Below are 16,268 nucleotides of genomic sequence, written 5' to 3' on the forward strand. Positions count from 1 at the left end.
TGCCCAAAGATGTGTTTGTATTGAAATTATAAACAGTATTTTAAAGTTTATTTACCTCACCAAAGCTTAGAGTTTTCCAAAGAAAAAGGGATCCAACGTTGGAATAAGGATTGAGCTCCTCTCCAGGGAGCATCCAGCTGTTGGGCTGTGCTGTACACATCTTGATGCACATTTAGGAATGTGTGCAATACAATCTAACCGTTGAATGCCCCTTGAGCACTCCTTGGGCACTGAACTCCCCGGAGAGGAACCGGATCCTTGGAATAAAGGTATCAAAATGGAACGCAAACCAAAAAACCAGCCAGACGCATGAACTGAAAATTCAAGCCTGACTCGGTTCTGGGTTGTTCTAATGAGAATAGATATTTTTACACTGTTCTTTCTTTTTTTTTAAATGAAAATCGAAACTGATACGAGACTGAAAATGATCGGACTGATAACTATTAGTTTTGATTTAGAAATTTTAAGAATTAGTCCATTGAATCGATTTTGATATGACGGGATAGGAACAAAACAAAATAAAACAACGAAACCCTAAAACAGGTGATATGAAAATAAATCAGGCCAATAATCTGGGCATGAGATTTCACGTTTTATCGATTTCACACTTGACTTACAAATCTAATAATTCACACATACGTTGAAAGGCCTTTTGGAGTCTAAAAATGCTGACCATGCAAGAATTGACTGCCAGTGCATCATAGCATCAAGAATTGATGCATTCTTGATAATATCTAATCTATTTTCATCCATTCAAAAAAAAAAAATCATTTTTGCAAGAGATCACTGTTTGATCATGTAGCACCTACATAATCAATCAGCGAGAATTGACTCCCATTGCGTCATCGCATCAATCAGCAAGAGTTAATTCTAACCATTGGAGTATCATTATTCGCTCTACCTCTGTTGTACAAAGTCTAAAATGTCCTTAGCATTGTTCCAGGAGTACCATCTACTCACCAAAATGAATGAATTAAGAGATTCTCTTATCACCATGGGTGAAGAAAAACTCCATCTACTATTCATTGTGTCCTCAAACTCGAAGAGAATTGTGATCTTGTCCATCTTTTTCATGCTGCTGTTGGATGCAGTATTTCTGGCTGGCTCTCCTAGTTATAGTACCGCTAACACATTTTCCTTATTCTATTTTAATTTGGTTTAGGTCCTATTTTAAATGTTTCGGCCAACATTTTACATCTTCACCAACAAAACGATCATTATTTATTAGGGTCATTTTTTTCAAACATTAACAAGGAATAGAATTTATCATGTACATTTGATTCAAATATTAAAAAAATGGGCAGCAGTTTTCTGTACGAGAGTGTGGCCTAAGCCAGCACTCCCATGTGTCTGTCTCTCTCTTCCTTAAAACAAGGGAGCAGAGATATCTTTTCATATAGGGGAGGAGAGAGATAGACTCATGACAGCACTCAGGTATAAAATCTGAGGCATAGGAAAATTAGGCAGAAAATGCCAGAGATGCAACTTGGGCTGGGTCTGAGGCAACCTAAATTCAACTCAAAGAGCTATACACTAGACCTAAGTCAAAGTAACAAACACAACCCAAGCCCAACCTGCGGAGGGTTGGGAAGGTTGAGCAAAGCAAAATTTTCAAGTTGTAATATAACAAGTTGAGCCTGGATCGTCTGAGGTCACCATGGCCTCACCTGTATTTTTTCTTAGTACATGAAAGCCCACTTACTTGTTTGAATAGCTGTTGTTAGAAAATGAGCTCCTCAGCTTCTGCAGATCCTTTGTTTTAATGCTGTATGGGCAGTACATGTGTATAATCCGTGCTTAAGGCTTCTCATACACAAGCATCAGTGCTTCAACAACATCACAGACATTTATGACCATTCCGAGTTTGTTGTCCACAGATTCTCACTTCCATCTGTTCAGTCATGAATCAAAATCAAAGCTCCATTTCCATGGAAAAAACATGTTTGGCATGGATCACCTGATATGCAATGATGTATAACAGTGTTTCAAGCATGGTTCAAGGAATTGGGATCCGATCAGCCAAATCGATTGCGGCCGATCCCAATTCTGGCCAATCTGGAATGGTATTTTTTTGGGGTTTTTTGGCCGATTCTTCCCAATTCGGACCCGAATCGGATTGGAATTGGTGGCGACCAAATTTGATTACTCAACCCTTGGTTTCAAGGGAAAAAACTTCCAACGGGAAGACATCTTCCTACACCACTAAACCGAGTTTATGGAACTTACATATGTTTTCAACAAAACCATATGACATACATTCATAACCTAAAGAGCAGAAATACACCACATCTTTCTATGCTGGAGCCAAGGGAAATAATCATCACCCAGTTTTGAGCAAGGATCGAGATCTCGGTTTTGTACCTGGTTTTGATCAGGCCTGAAACTGAGACGAGCCTGATCTTGTTTTGAGGTTTCGTTTCAACCAGGCCTGAAACCGAGACAACTTGGAGATTTCGGTCAGTTTTGACTGAGATTTAGTTCCATGGTTTTGAGGGATCAATGCTTCAAACCACACAAATTGACACAAAGCCCTGCAGAGTTCATTCAGTCTTTACAACTCTTAACATCAGAAGATAGAGGATAGGTCTCTCAGACACTAAAGCTAAAGCACATTAAACTCAAATCCCCAATTTGCACAAGACTATAAGAATTACAGACAAGCTCAAAATTTATTGATAATAATATGGTGAAATCAAGGGGACCAGAAATCACAGCCTGGATGACAGAAACATCCACAACATCTATTAATTTGTCTCCACAATCTGATGAATTCTTCAAGACAATTAGTACATGTAATTGAATTGAGGGAAATTACCTAGATCCACTAGATAAGAAAAAAGTATTACAAAACAAGTAGGTTTGCCTGTAAACCTATTTGTTTTGTAATACTTTTTCTTATCTAGTGGATCTAGGTAATTTTCTCATGAATTTACAAGCAGAATTAGTTATATTGAATGGTATATTTCTCGATAGTTAACCTTGAATTCACTGCAGTGTTCCTTATCAGACCAATCTGTCTCATTCATGACTTGATTCTTTGCCCAGTTTGGGTTCATGCAAACAGCAGCTATGGATGACACAACTACAACTCTCTTCATTCTTGTTCCATTACATGTCTTAAGAACATTAAGTGTACCAGTCACGGAAGGTTCAATAAGTTCTACCTGCGAGACAATAATTTAAGAATTGATATAGAAACAGCATGAAGTCCCATGGAAGATGTATTTATGTTAGTGAGATGGCTCAGCATTTTCTGGAAATCTACACATTGATGAGGTAAGCAAGGCCGAAGCAAACAAATATTACCAAATCTAAAGAAACCGAATCGCAGTGAACCTCTAAACTGAGAAATAGGGCAGAAACTTAATATGTTTATATCTTGCATACTTCAATTCCAATGGGGCTGAAACTAACATATATTAGGAGTCCTAATGGGATGAGTAAGTGTTTAAATTAACAACCAACTCTCCCAGAGATTGGAGAAGGGAAGATCAAGAGAGAGAAAGAGATGGGAGAAACTGAACCAGCGATAGGCACAGTGTGGTCTATCGCTGGTAATAATCCTTATTTCTTAACAACTAAAGGCAATTATAACTGAATAAGGAATCTAAACAAACAAGGAAACTTGGACCAAATAAGAAATGAACTAAACAACAACTAAAGACTCCCCCAATCGTGAGATAGGGAAAATACAACTACCACCAATAGGAGTCCACGCCTCCTTATAAGACCATAATTTAACACTCCCCCTTAAGCTGGAGCATACAAATCTCCCATGCCCCGTTTGAAACAACACTTACGGAAAGCAGGTCCAAACAGAGACTTGGTAAATAGATCGGCCAACTGTTCAACAGATGAGAAAAACGGAGTAACAATCAGCTTCCCTTCATAACAGCATCCCATACAAAGGGACTGTCAACTTCACTATGTTTGGTTCTCTCGTGAAAAATCGGGTTGCTGGCAATCTAGACAGCAGCTTGATTATTACAATACATTTTCATGGTTTGAATAACAGGGAAACCCAACTCTTGAAGAAATGAACTCAATCACATCAACACAACTATAGTATGAGCCATAGCTCTATACTCAACCTCAACACTGGATCTAGCCACAATTGTTTGCTTCTTGTTGTGCCACAAGACAAGGTTAACACCAATAAATGTGCGATAACTTGTGGTAGATAGTCGATCACCATCGGCACAGACCCATCAGCATAAAAAAACCCAAATAAGTCAACATTTTGGTGTGGCGATAAATGAGCCCTTACCTGGAGCCCCCTTTAGGTTCGATCAGTTCCAATTGGAATTGGGTGATAAGAGGTATAAATATGATCACCACTGGATGGCCTAAAAGGGCTCATTATTAGGCAAAGCACTAAGAGGCCCATGGGCCATGGGCCATGGGCCAATTAAACCCTAATTAGAGTCCGTAAATAAGCCAATTAATTGCTTTTAAATTCATACCAGGGCAAGGCAGGATCTTGTAAATACTCCAAATTCTGTTGCAAGAAGCATCTCTCACTTGCGTTTGCATTCAACCAAGATAGAAACTCCAAGACCTCATCGAAGGGATTCTGAAACCCATCATCTTGTTTGCTCCCCGGGTCTGGGCTGATCTCCATGGTATTGAGGAACTTAAACCACCAAGCCAATGTTATCAAATTCATAGTATCGTTCCATTCTATCTGATGCTTCTCTCCAATGGATCTGATCTCTGCCATCTCCTCATCGTCCATGGCTGGATGCAGAAGGTCTCCCGTCCTCACACCATAGTCACTCCCATCGTCCATCATTGGAGGTTCTTCGGCTGATGACGCCATTTGTTGGGGGGAGGGGGAACAACTTCTTGTTTCCGATGTGAAGACCTTATGTATTCTTAAGCACTACAAGAGCGCATGTGCACGATCAACGAGAACAGAAAAGAAAAACAAGCATACACACAAAAGACAAAAAATTTACGTGGTTCGGCAATACCGTCCACATCCACGAAGTGATTCAATCTTCCACTAAGAACAAAAGAAGTAAAACAGTACCATCCTTGCAATTTGTTTCCGAAACCCAAGTCCTTTGTACACCCTTTCTCTCTTCCCTTTTCTTACTTGGTCACTCACTCTCTTTCTCTCCCTCTCTCTAATGTAAGACCAGATTACGAGTAATCTAGTCCCAAATAACCCACAATAGTCAAGCAAACAACCAGGAAATAACCCCAACAGCAGGATGCACACTAGGGCCGTAATTAGGCTTTAGGGTTCAACTAGAACTCAGAGTTTACAGCCAAGAACAGGGGCTGTAATAGGGATCAAGTACAGGCCTTGATAGGCTGAACCAAGTCTCCAAACTAGGGTAGATTCGAATGGTCAGAACACAAGTATCCAACAGGTCATGAAATTAGAGAGTATGAGAGTGTAAAAATCAAACCAGCCAGTGGAATGCAACCAAACTCTGGTCGATGGCTGAGTTGAGAGATATGAGGGTGACATTACAATAGAAACTTAGGCTCTACAGACCAAACCAACGAGCAGACTGAGTCACTGAGCTGGAATTAGGATCGAGTAGAGGCCCAGGGCCAGTGAGAAACCCCTCCAAGTGTTAGCCTGTTCTAACCAGTGGAAGTGAAGATATCAAACTCAGAAGTTGCAGCAACAAGTTGAATTGCAGGGGAGCAACAGCAGTCTTCAATCGATGGCAACAGCACTTCCAATTGATGGTGGATTGATTCAAGCCTTCAAAGAGTCTTCACACTTCACAGTACTTGTATTGATCACACAATAGCAGCAATACAAAAGGGGTTGATTGCAAGGTAAGAGAAGATTAGTAGCAGCAGCAGTACTTGAGCAGGGTAAGAAAAGAGGAGAAGGGAGAAGAAGATAGAAGAAAAGATTAGTAGCAGCAGCAGTTGTTGCAGACCCAGGCTTTCTCAACCTGGGTCTCTCACCCATAGCTGTCCCAGCTGTTGAAACAAGGATTTACTCTCATAACTGAGTGCAATAATGCCTCAAAATTCTTTCATTAATTTTCACTGTTTCTATTACAAGAGGGACTGCCTATTTAATGGAATACGTCAGCTTACATAATTAGAAACTTAAGAAATAGTAGCTTCTAAAAGAAATAGCAACTTCAAAAAATAGAAACTAGGCTTTATAGTTCAACCAACATGCAAGGAACAGAATTAGAAACTAGTAAATTTAGTAACTACTAAAGGCTGCAATCATGAAATAAGAAACTAAGGTGCAGCAATCCTAGTTGACTGGTCAAGGGAAAAGGCCGCCAGAATAGTGGAGCATCTTTGGGCAGCTTCTAGAGGCCCTGCTGAGCTGGCTCGAGCTGGTCCAGTTCTGGCCCAAAAAGGACCTGGTTCGATGGGCCAGCTGGGTCTGGTTCTTCTACTTCTTCTTCTGGCCAGGATCTACATCACTCTCTCTCCCTCTCTTGGTATCTCTACACCCTTGGCTTCTTACACTCTTTTTCTTCTTTTCTCTCTTCTCTATTCTCTACAGTCTCCTCTACTTTGTTGCTTTCTCTCTCCTTAGATAAAACCCATAACACACTTCTTCCAAAGTTTCTCTTGGAAAACTCCACCTTGCTTAATGACTTCAACCACCAACCACTTCCACACTCTTGAAAGACGCAACCTTATTGAAGACTCTACTCTTCCACTTACTTGAAGACATAGTACAAGATCTCGGCAAGATCTCACCGAGATCTCAAAAATATCTCGGTCTCGTGAAGTCTCAAAGCAAGATGGTAGGCGATACAGAATTTGTGCAAGATTTCGGTCGAGATCTTGGTATCTCGCCGAGATCTCGTGGTATATCTCGATCTCGACCAAACCAAACTATAAAAAAGGCACCCTTTCGGAGAGATTTCGACCTTAACTCGAAATCTCGCCTCTCTTGGTCTACTGTGAAGGAAAAGCACTTGGAAGTGACGGTTTTGGTGCTTTTTTTTTTGCTAATCTCACCTCAACTGAAGATTAAAACTTGTAGATTCAAGATTGAAGCTTCAACATCAAGAGAGGGAGCTGCATTGCATCTCAAGAACAGCATAATATGTTATGGCCAGCATTTGTGATTCAATTAGAACAGAGCTTGATTCGACAACAACAACAACATGGTCGTTTTGATGATCTGGCCCGACACTCATTTCAATACTAGCTACTCTTACATGGTAGTACTTGTTACACACTAACACTTGTATCTGTGTAATCTCTATCTCTTTCTAAGTTTCTAACAACAATTAACATACCGTCAAACCATCACCATGTATGATTATGAATATGATGCCTAATGCTTAAATGGTTTATGGTTTATGGTTTGATGTTTTTAATTCCTAACACTTAATTAAGTTGTTTTACACTTCTACTTTAATTATATGTGTTCTAAATATTGTGTGGAATAGCCTAGGGTAGAGCTCACGTACACCATAGACTACCAACCTAGGGTCCGAAATCAAAGTACCATTTTGGGTTTGAATTTGTAAAAACTAATGTTTTCATTATGTTTGTAAGGCCTAAAATAGGGTGGATGTCAAGTTCCAGGACCCATCTTGGCCATATGGCCACAGAAACCCACCACCGAGTCAAGACGGGAAAAAATACACCAACTCTGAGATCTCAGCAGAACTCGGTTTCGTGGCCTGGCGAAACCGGGGGCAAAACGGAGGTCTAAAACCTTGCTTGAAGACCATTCACCTTCCATTCTAATGGACAACACAAATAGACTATTCAACCAATCCATCAACTAGTCTAAATAAAAGCCACCAATCCCAACAATAAGCCCCACCACCACACCTACTAAAACATCCACGAACCAGGTAATGTACGTAATCCATGGAAAGAGAACTCGATCGAAACCTGTCGAAACCACCAAGATATCTCGGTTTCTTGACAAGATGTGGGTGGAGTTAAAAAAGGTCACTGGTATCAACGAGTTTCGACCGAAACAACCAATGTTTCACAAGTTTCGACATTCATGCCCATCAAAACTTGAGGAAACCTAGAAACTAGGATAGACAGTTATTTATGCCTAATATCATTTAAGTAAATGATTTTTTATTTCATTTACTTAAAATTATTTTCATTCAGAGCCATTTTGACAGCATTCGCGCACACCAAATTAACTTTGACCGAAACATAACTCCTTCAATATAAATCAGATTTAAGCAATCTTGGATTTGTTGAAGGAATTATGTTCCGGTTAAATCTGCTCTATATTAAAGGAGTTATGTTCCGGTCAAAATTAATTTGGTGTATGCAAATGCTGTCAAAATGGCTCTGAATGAAAATAATTTTTTAGACATCAAAACAAATGAATATTTTACTTGGTTTTTAGCAATTTTTTACCATATTAAGATTTATGGAATTTTTAGATTTGAGAAAAACCCCAGCATTAGAAAGTTGAAAATTTCACCTACTGCTGAAAATCTAGTTTTTGTTCTTGAACTAGGGGGTTGACTTTTTATCCTTTTGGAATTTAATTTTTCTAACTATTTTTATTGGATTCAAATAAAGAGTATTTGCTTATTTATGAATGATATCTTAAGTAAATGAAATCATTTACTGGATGATGTTTGACATAAATAAGTGTCTGTCTTAACAACTATGATTCTCAGTACACTGTGTGTACACTAGTAAACTTGGGTAAAAAACCACAAGTACCATTTTGAGTTTTTTTTTTTTAGGTGAAAAATAGTTCATGCATTGTGTTTAGAATGTCAAAAAATAGGTTGTATACGAAAAATCAGATAAAAAAAAACATTTTCAGGCCTCGAAACCAACAACTCGAGTTGGCTGGGAAAAAATCACAGGTTTCGACTATATCTCGGTTTTTGGTTGGTCGAAACCCGAGTTTTAGAACCTTGACGTAATCACATCTAAATAGCCTAAGGAGAGCTATCCTTACCTCAAGATTTAGTATTGTTCCCAATGGGGCTGGGCTTGCAACATGAAATATTCCATCACATCCTACAATGGTAGAGATGTTAATGAAAGGGAGATTCCACAAAGTGATTATTTTAGGTATTTGAGCTTAATCATAAATAGAGAAGGTGATATAGTTGATGATGTTTCACAAAGAATTAAAATAGGATGGATGAAGTAGAAAAGTGCATCTGGGGTGTTGTGTGATCGATGAATTCCTTCAAAACCCGAAAAGATAATCATACGACCAGTTAGGTCAGATTCCCTTAATCCCTTGACCACACCCATTCAAAACACCCGAAAAGAGTTTACTGTTGCATTATACTAAACCATGCAAAAAATGCATGCAGTCGTGAGGAATGAAAACAAAACAACACAAGAGGAGTTTTGAATCTTAAATTCATTTTAAAAACTTTATAAATACAACATTAACTAACACTAATTCATTCAAGATTTTCATGTGATCCAGTTTAATATACATAGATATGTATACTCACATCTGTGTTTGAAATCGCCTTTCCTGAGAACGCATAGTGCGACAATCATATGAATAGAAGGCCCAATTTCATCCCTAGTTGTGAACGAATTTAGGTATTATGCTAAGGTCAACCAATCCCTGATAACATCGTGTAGATTAATTATAATTATCGATTAAACTAGGTTTGATGGACACACCAATTCCAACACAGCCAAGTAACCAGGAAAAAAAACAAGCATAATAATTTCATCAAATAGATTAGCAAATAAAGAAACCAAGCGTAAATAGTCACTAGTTGATCCTCAAGGTTGGTCAAGACCGGGAGGGGCCAGAAAAGGGGAAGTACCAGCGGGTGGGTGAAATCTAAGAGACAAGAAAGTCACCTAACTCACCTGACTCTCTAACGGTTTCATGGACTTTGTAGCCCCTAGAAAGGAGAAGCTTCACAAACCACGACCCCACACACTCTCCTGTGTATGACACACATAATCTTCTGCGGCAGCTCGGCGGTATTGATGTTAGCTCGATACCACCTTTTGTTCTCATTCATTCCAAAATCAAATCAAACTACCGAACTCGCATATTTTCCGGCAGGGCGTAATGGTTTGGATTCCTCTACCAGTAGCTGGAAACTTTGATAGCATCCACCCTCTTTCCCTGCTCTTTTTAACCCTTACCATCCCTTCCATTTCCGATATTTCATTTATAGGCGACGGCTACATTCAAAATCAACAATGGCAAATGCAAAACAAATAGCCTTGGATAGTTGAAACCCTAATTCTCCGGTTTCTCTTTCACTGTGTCATTGAGATATGAGAAAACTCTTACCAGTTTATTCACGGTTTTTCGGCCAAGCGAAATGTGAGCAACTTCCCATTGGACGTTGACACTGTGCTGGAATCATCGACTCCGCAACTCGAAATCTCGCCGGTCAAGCCAATGCGCGCCCATTCAATGATTTTAAATTCGAAATCGGGGTCGAATCGGTCCTGACAATTCCGGATCAGATCATGTGATTTGAAATCGGTCGAAATCGATCCAAAAACACCCTAGAATCGGCCATTTCAAAAAGTCCAGAATCGAGCGGGATTAGTCATGCCGGTTCCATCGATCGGATTCCAATTCTTTCTTTTTTTTCGGTAAAAGATTCCAATTTTTTGAAAGACTGATGAGATTGGTGACATTGCATATCACACGGATCTAGATCTTCTATAGCGCGGGCTGCCCATCTTATCATGCTGCGCAGACACAAAGCGGCACGCATTGATCGTATTACCCTTGCCTAAACGCCTTGCCCAAGCGGGGGTAAGGCGATCATTGCACGTGGCCTTGTGTCTGCACAGCACAGGGCAACGCGCTGTACATGATCTATGTTGCATACCACACTCCTATTCTATCAAATTTGTGCACTGAAGGTGATCTTGAAAATTTAATAACCCATCTCTGGTTCCAATGAATTAATAGGAAAAATAATAATAATCCGCATGGACTACATGGACCTCTTATGTCAAAATAACATTAGAATGATATTTCCCGTATAATCTGTAAGTTAGAGAGATCGTTGTCTGGTCGTGTAGTGTCTACATCAGCATGGGGACTAATGAGAGTGCATACAAGGGCAACAACATAGATGTGACTTTTTTATTTCGAAGGAGGCAAGGCAATACTTTTGAGTAATCTTGTAGTCTTGTGTCTAGGCGTAGGAGCCATGCGACCCGGTAGCATTCTTTTTTTTTTTCAATCCTTAAATTAAAAAAATCAATTTATTAGATGGTGAGAAATGGGATGTCTGTCTCTTTCCTCCTTGCATGAAATGACATTATTGCCTTCAATGTATGATACTGTTTTATCGCATCTCATTGGTGCACTTCCCTTATGATGTTTGTTCAGAAAATCTTCTCCCATCAATTTTATAAACTATGGTATAATTAATAATACATGATCATTATCCTCTACCAAAAGCATTGAAATTGAAAATTCCGATCCAAACATTCCATTCATGAATGACAGATTAACACCCCTAGCTATGAACTTTAAAATACCTCTTATGAATTTTAGAGAAGACAAGAAGGACAATAGTACTACAAGGAGACTCAGGAGTCAGGACATCCTCTTCTGCCAGTTCTGCCTCAATATGATTCAATCCCACATGCTTTACAGGGTCCCCTTGTTAAGAGGGTACTTTTGTGAATACACTTATCAGTGGCTTTGAGGCTTTTAGCATTTACACGTTTTTTGTTTGTCTGCCTAGATTCTCTTTCACATAGGGGTGCCAAACGATCGATCCGGTCCACTTTCGATCGATTTATACATTGGTTCAAACCAAAGCCAAACTCCTAAGGTGATATTCGGTTTCAGTTGGTTTCGATTTCGGTTTGATCAATTTCGAGTTTTTATCAGATTTTCATATTGGTCTTTTATCGGTTTGGTTGTGTTTTTGATATATAAAAAAGGCAAGAGTTCGCTACTTGTTCATGTAGCCCATGCACCAGCACAAGGGCTAATGAGAGCGTATGCATGAATATCAACATGGATGGGTATTTTTATTCCACAAGGGGTGGTATGGTAAATTCATGTACTTTTGTGTCTAGGCACAACCCGTAGGAACCACGTGACCAAACAACGTTCTTTTTCCATTAAAAAAAGAGAAGGAAAAAAGAACTCTTTGGGAGTGTGGCCTATGCCAACACTTCCATGTATCTCTCTCTCTTCTCTCTTACATGGAAGTGCTGGCTTAAGCCATACTCTGGGACAGAAAACTACTTCCCAAAGAGAAAATAAAGTTAAAAAAACAAACAAACTACATTTCTTTTTTTCGTTTCAGTTGCTTTTTCAGTTTTGGGTCCGTCTAGTCGGTTTTGGATCCATGATGTTACTTAAAAACCCTAAACCAAACACGACCGATAAGAAAATGGGTTTGCTTATGTTTTTCAGTCAGTTTTTGATCGATCCAACCGAGTCGGTTTGATTTTTGACACTCCTACTTTTAGGGTTTATGAGAGTCCAGCTCAAGTTCTCATACGATAACCATTTTCGTACGCAAAAGTGCATGGATGAAATTCATTCCCTCTATTGGATTCCATTTGTACGCCTAGAGGCGTACGAGAACTTAAGCCAACCTCAGGTTTTAATAGGTTTACGATTGGAAGAAATTGGATTTCCACACCACTCGAGCAGAGATGTAACATGTCCTTGTGTAGGACTAGGACCACTGTCCATAAAATGCACGGTGATGACAGCCCACGGATCGGTATGAGGCTACACTGTACGTATGAACCCACTCAACCCAGCACGCACGCGTGTGGGGCTTGCAATTCCTTTGTTAAGAAAATTTCCAGTACCGCCAGTGGTCCCAGGCCAAGAGTCCAGTCGTGGGTCAAGCCAGGTGTAATTGGGCCCTTGACTCTTGATGGTTAAAACCCCTAGCCATGAGACGAGCTTTGAATGAATGGCACCAGACAACATTACCGCTGATGATGCATGGAAGGTGACGCTTTTGTCTGAATGGAGCTGAACTTGCCTTTTTCAACCAAAAGAAACATCTAATAATCTATTCTCTTTCACAACTTAATACAAACACGGTTCTGCCATCATCCTCTTTCTTTGTGAGGGTCCCTTGCTTTCTAGCTCAAGTGAGATAAGCTTTATCCACTTCTCCTATTATACCACTAAATACCTAACGCTCAATACTACCCACAAAAAATAAAGAAATATCAAAAAATATGTACACAAAATAAGAGAGAGGCTTTTCTGAGCCAATGACAGAAGGACTGTGCACCAATGAAGAGCGACAAAATGGTTTCCTATATAGGGAGCAAAGAGGTCATTTCATATGAAGAATAGAAATATAGAGAGACAAGGGGATAGTGTATTCTATGCCAATCTGCCCTAGGTTCCAAAAACATTTTCCCATTAAATAGTAATAACAAGCTATATATATTACTAAAATAAATATTTTATTATGAATTATTTACATAATTTATCATTTTATTATTGTTTGAAATAGATTATTGTATATCGCTGAGCATTTCAAATTATCATTTACTTTTCAAGATATCTATTTTAATTAATTTGTCAAGTATTTTTTAAAATGATATAATATTTTATTTTATACAAACAATATCAGAGAGGGTTCCCTGCATTGCCAGTGTAAGGGTGAATCTGCACATCACACCAATGATTGTTGACAAAAATATCATTCTCATGGAATCCATATTTTTAGAATAGTGAAATAAAATAATAAATTCATATGAGAGAAAAATTGCACTCTAACGTGGTGGGGACATTTTTCCCTTTATTTTTTTCTTTGAAATAGACACATTATAATTATCATCATCATTGAATCTTCCAAACCCCCTCTTTTCATTGTTCTTATTCTCTGGGTATTGCTTGTCGTTATTATTGTTACAAACGGTTTCATTTTCTTGTTTGTAAGCAAATACATAAAACTTGACATATGCTCCTTAGAGTTTGAGCAATCCCTTAAACTCACTTGAAATTTTTTTTTGGTACTTCATGAATTTACTTAAAATAACAGCTGGAAATGTTATATATGGACTATGGATGGCGGTTGATGGAAGTGGATGACATTTGATTAGAAAGGTAAAAATGATTTACTATGAGTTGTACCACATGCACCAACTTTGACAACTTGTACTTTATAACAAATGTTGGTTAACCATTGTTATTGCAATCTTTATTCCTAGATGTGACCTCATGCAAGATTAATCTAATCCATTCTAGTTTATTACAAATTTAATAATTTATTTGTGTACTTTGTTATGGAAAATTTTAATATTATTGGTAAGGGAAAAGGTTTGGTACACGGTCGTATAAATCGTGTACGAAACTTCCCCCCGCCCTTTACTTTTTGCTTTTCCCCAAAATCGTCTTACTGTTCATTCTCAATGTTCTCTCTCTCCTCTATTCATCTCTCTTGTCTCTATTCACCTCCTCTCTACAACTGCGCTGGAAATTCATATCTTCGATTCTCTTTGTTCTTAAATTTTTAGGATAAGAAGTAAACATTTATCAAATATATTCTCCTGTTAAATCAACAACTGATTACTCACAATAAAGAACAGTATGTATTGTTGCAGTTCAGGCCATTTAGGTATAATCAAATTCTCCCTTTCCCTAGGTTTTCTAGGGTTCGAGTGAGCGATTTTCATCATCGTCATCAAAAGGGCAGGGAGAGAATTGAATAGGAAAGTTTTTAATGGCGAAGAAAATTAAGGAAGTTTGATGCGACTCGTCTGGATGAGGTCGATCAAACGATGTACACCACTTTCTGCAGTGCTGTGAATTCGCTATCGCAGCTTTACACCCAGGCTATGAATCAATAGAAGCTCGTCTTCCAAGCCATAGAATGCCATGCCCTGGATAAACTTTACCAATGGATCTTGAGACAACAAGAGGAAGGATCGAGAGTGATGACGACTGATATACTAGCTTACCTCTAGAATGAGCTTGACTATGGTGGAGAGGAACCCCCAATGTCCCCCAGATTGCATTCCCAAAATCAACATTCCTTGCCCACAACGCATGTCATAAATGGCATCCAAGTTTCTTCTGGTTCTTTTGGGCCAGCAACTGTTGGGCAGGGTCCATGTTCGGGGCAGTCTGATAGTCAAGGAAACAATTCAGTTTTCTCGAATGCTCTTTCAAGTCCTGTTCGCCGTAGTCTTCAGCATTATCATTTGGCTCCAGGAGGCTACCATCCAAACAGTATGATGCCCACTGGAATGGGACTAGCAGTTGCAGAGAGGAGATGAATACAGACGAGAGAGATGAATAGAGGAGACACAGAAAATTGTGAATGAAAAGTAAAGGAAATTTGGGGAAAAGCAAAAAGTAAAGGGGGGGAAAAGTTTCGTACACAGTTTACACAACCATGTACGAAACCTTTCCCCTATTTGCAAAATATATTTATCTTAACAATGGCGTTTATTAATTAATGGCAATGTAGATTTTATTTTTTTTATCATTCAACAACCTTAAATTCACAGTCTTTTTTTATCTATTAGAAGTTAAAAATTCATTTAATCTTCATTAATTCTCAATCATATTTTTTGTTCATGTGATCACTCCTGATTATTGTTTTTTCTTTGGATCATCCCTTTCTTTTTTTTGAGCAAGAGTCAGTAATTGAATTAAGATGAATTATAACTCAATATTTCATATTTGAACAAACGGCCACAGCTTCCTCACTAAATGACCTAAATTTCTTCTTCAAATCTTACTCTGGAATTTCCATTAAACATAAGATCCTATTTCAAATTTTGATCATTGGTGTTGCACTTTAACATGTACAATTGTTTCAATAAATGTATGGCGGAAAGGAGCAGGGGGCATCAATCATTTTGCATGCGGTTGTATCTGGCCCTAGGTACACACCACGATGTGCGACTGGTAAGCATTTTGTTCCCATTTAATTTAGGGAAAAAATTGTTTCCTATAACTTCACTGTCCTATCATTCCTCGCACATGGGAATTTTTTTTTTATTGTCTTCTCTCCTGCCATGACAATGTAAGTTTCATGAAAATGATACCATTCTCCATATTGCCATTGGTATGGCATGAGAAATTCTTCCCACACTGGCATGGGAAACCCTCTCCCTTAATTTATTCATGAATTTACCTAATGACCATACTTAAACTTTCCCATCCCATCTTTCAAAAAAAAAAAAAACTTAAAAGGGTATTTTTCTTTCATTTGATTTTTTTTTTCCTTATGAAAAAGAAAATTGACCAGAATCCAGGTCTAGAGGTATTAATTTGGGTAAAGTACACGTATCCCCCTATAATGCACCAAATATTCCTCGTACCTTCCTAAGCCCCTCAATATTCCATGTACCACCCCTGTTTTACCCCC

The 16,268-nt window shown here is 38.6% G+C and overlaps 1 long non-coding RNA gene across 1 annotated transcript; it reads left to right on the forward strand.

Annotated features, from left to right (window-relative positions):
* Positions 1–7,393: 7,393 nt before the first annotated feature.
* On the forward strand, positions 7,394–15,096 carry LOC122657806. The gene is made up of 3 exons (XR_006332364.1): positions 7,394–7,403; positions 13,543–13,549; positions 14,756–15,096. It is a non-coding gene; the product is annotated as an uncharacterized LOC122657806 (long non-coding RNA).
* Positions 15,097–16,268: the final 1,172 nt, after the last annotated feature.

Source organism: Telopea speciosissima, chromosome 4 (genome assembly GCF_018873765.1).
Source record: "Telopea speciosissima isolate NSW1024214 ecotype Mountain lineage chromosome 4, Tspe_v1, whole genome shotgun sequence".
In the NCBI taxonomy this organism is placed as follows: Eukaryota; Viridiplantae; Streptophyta; class Magnoliopsida; order Proteales; family Proteaceae; genus Telopea; species Telopea speciosissima.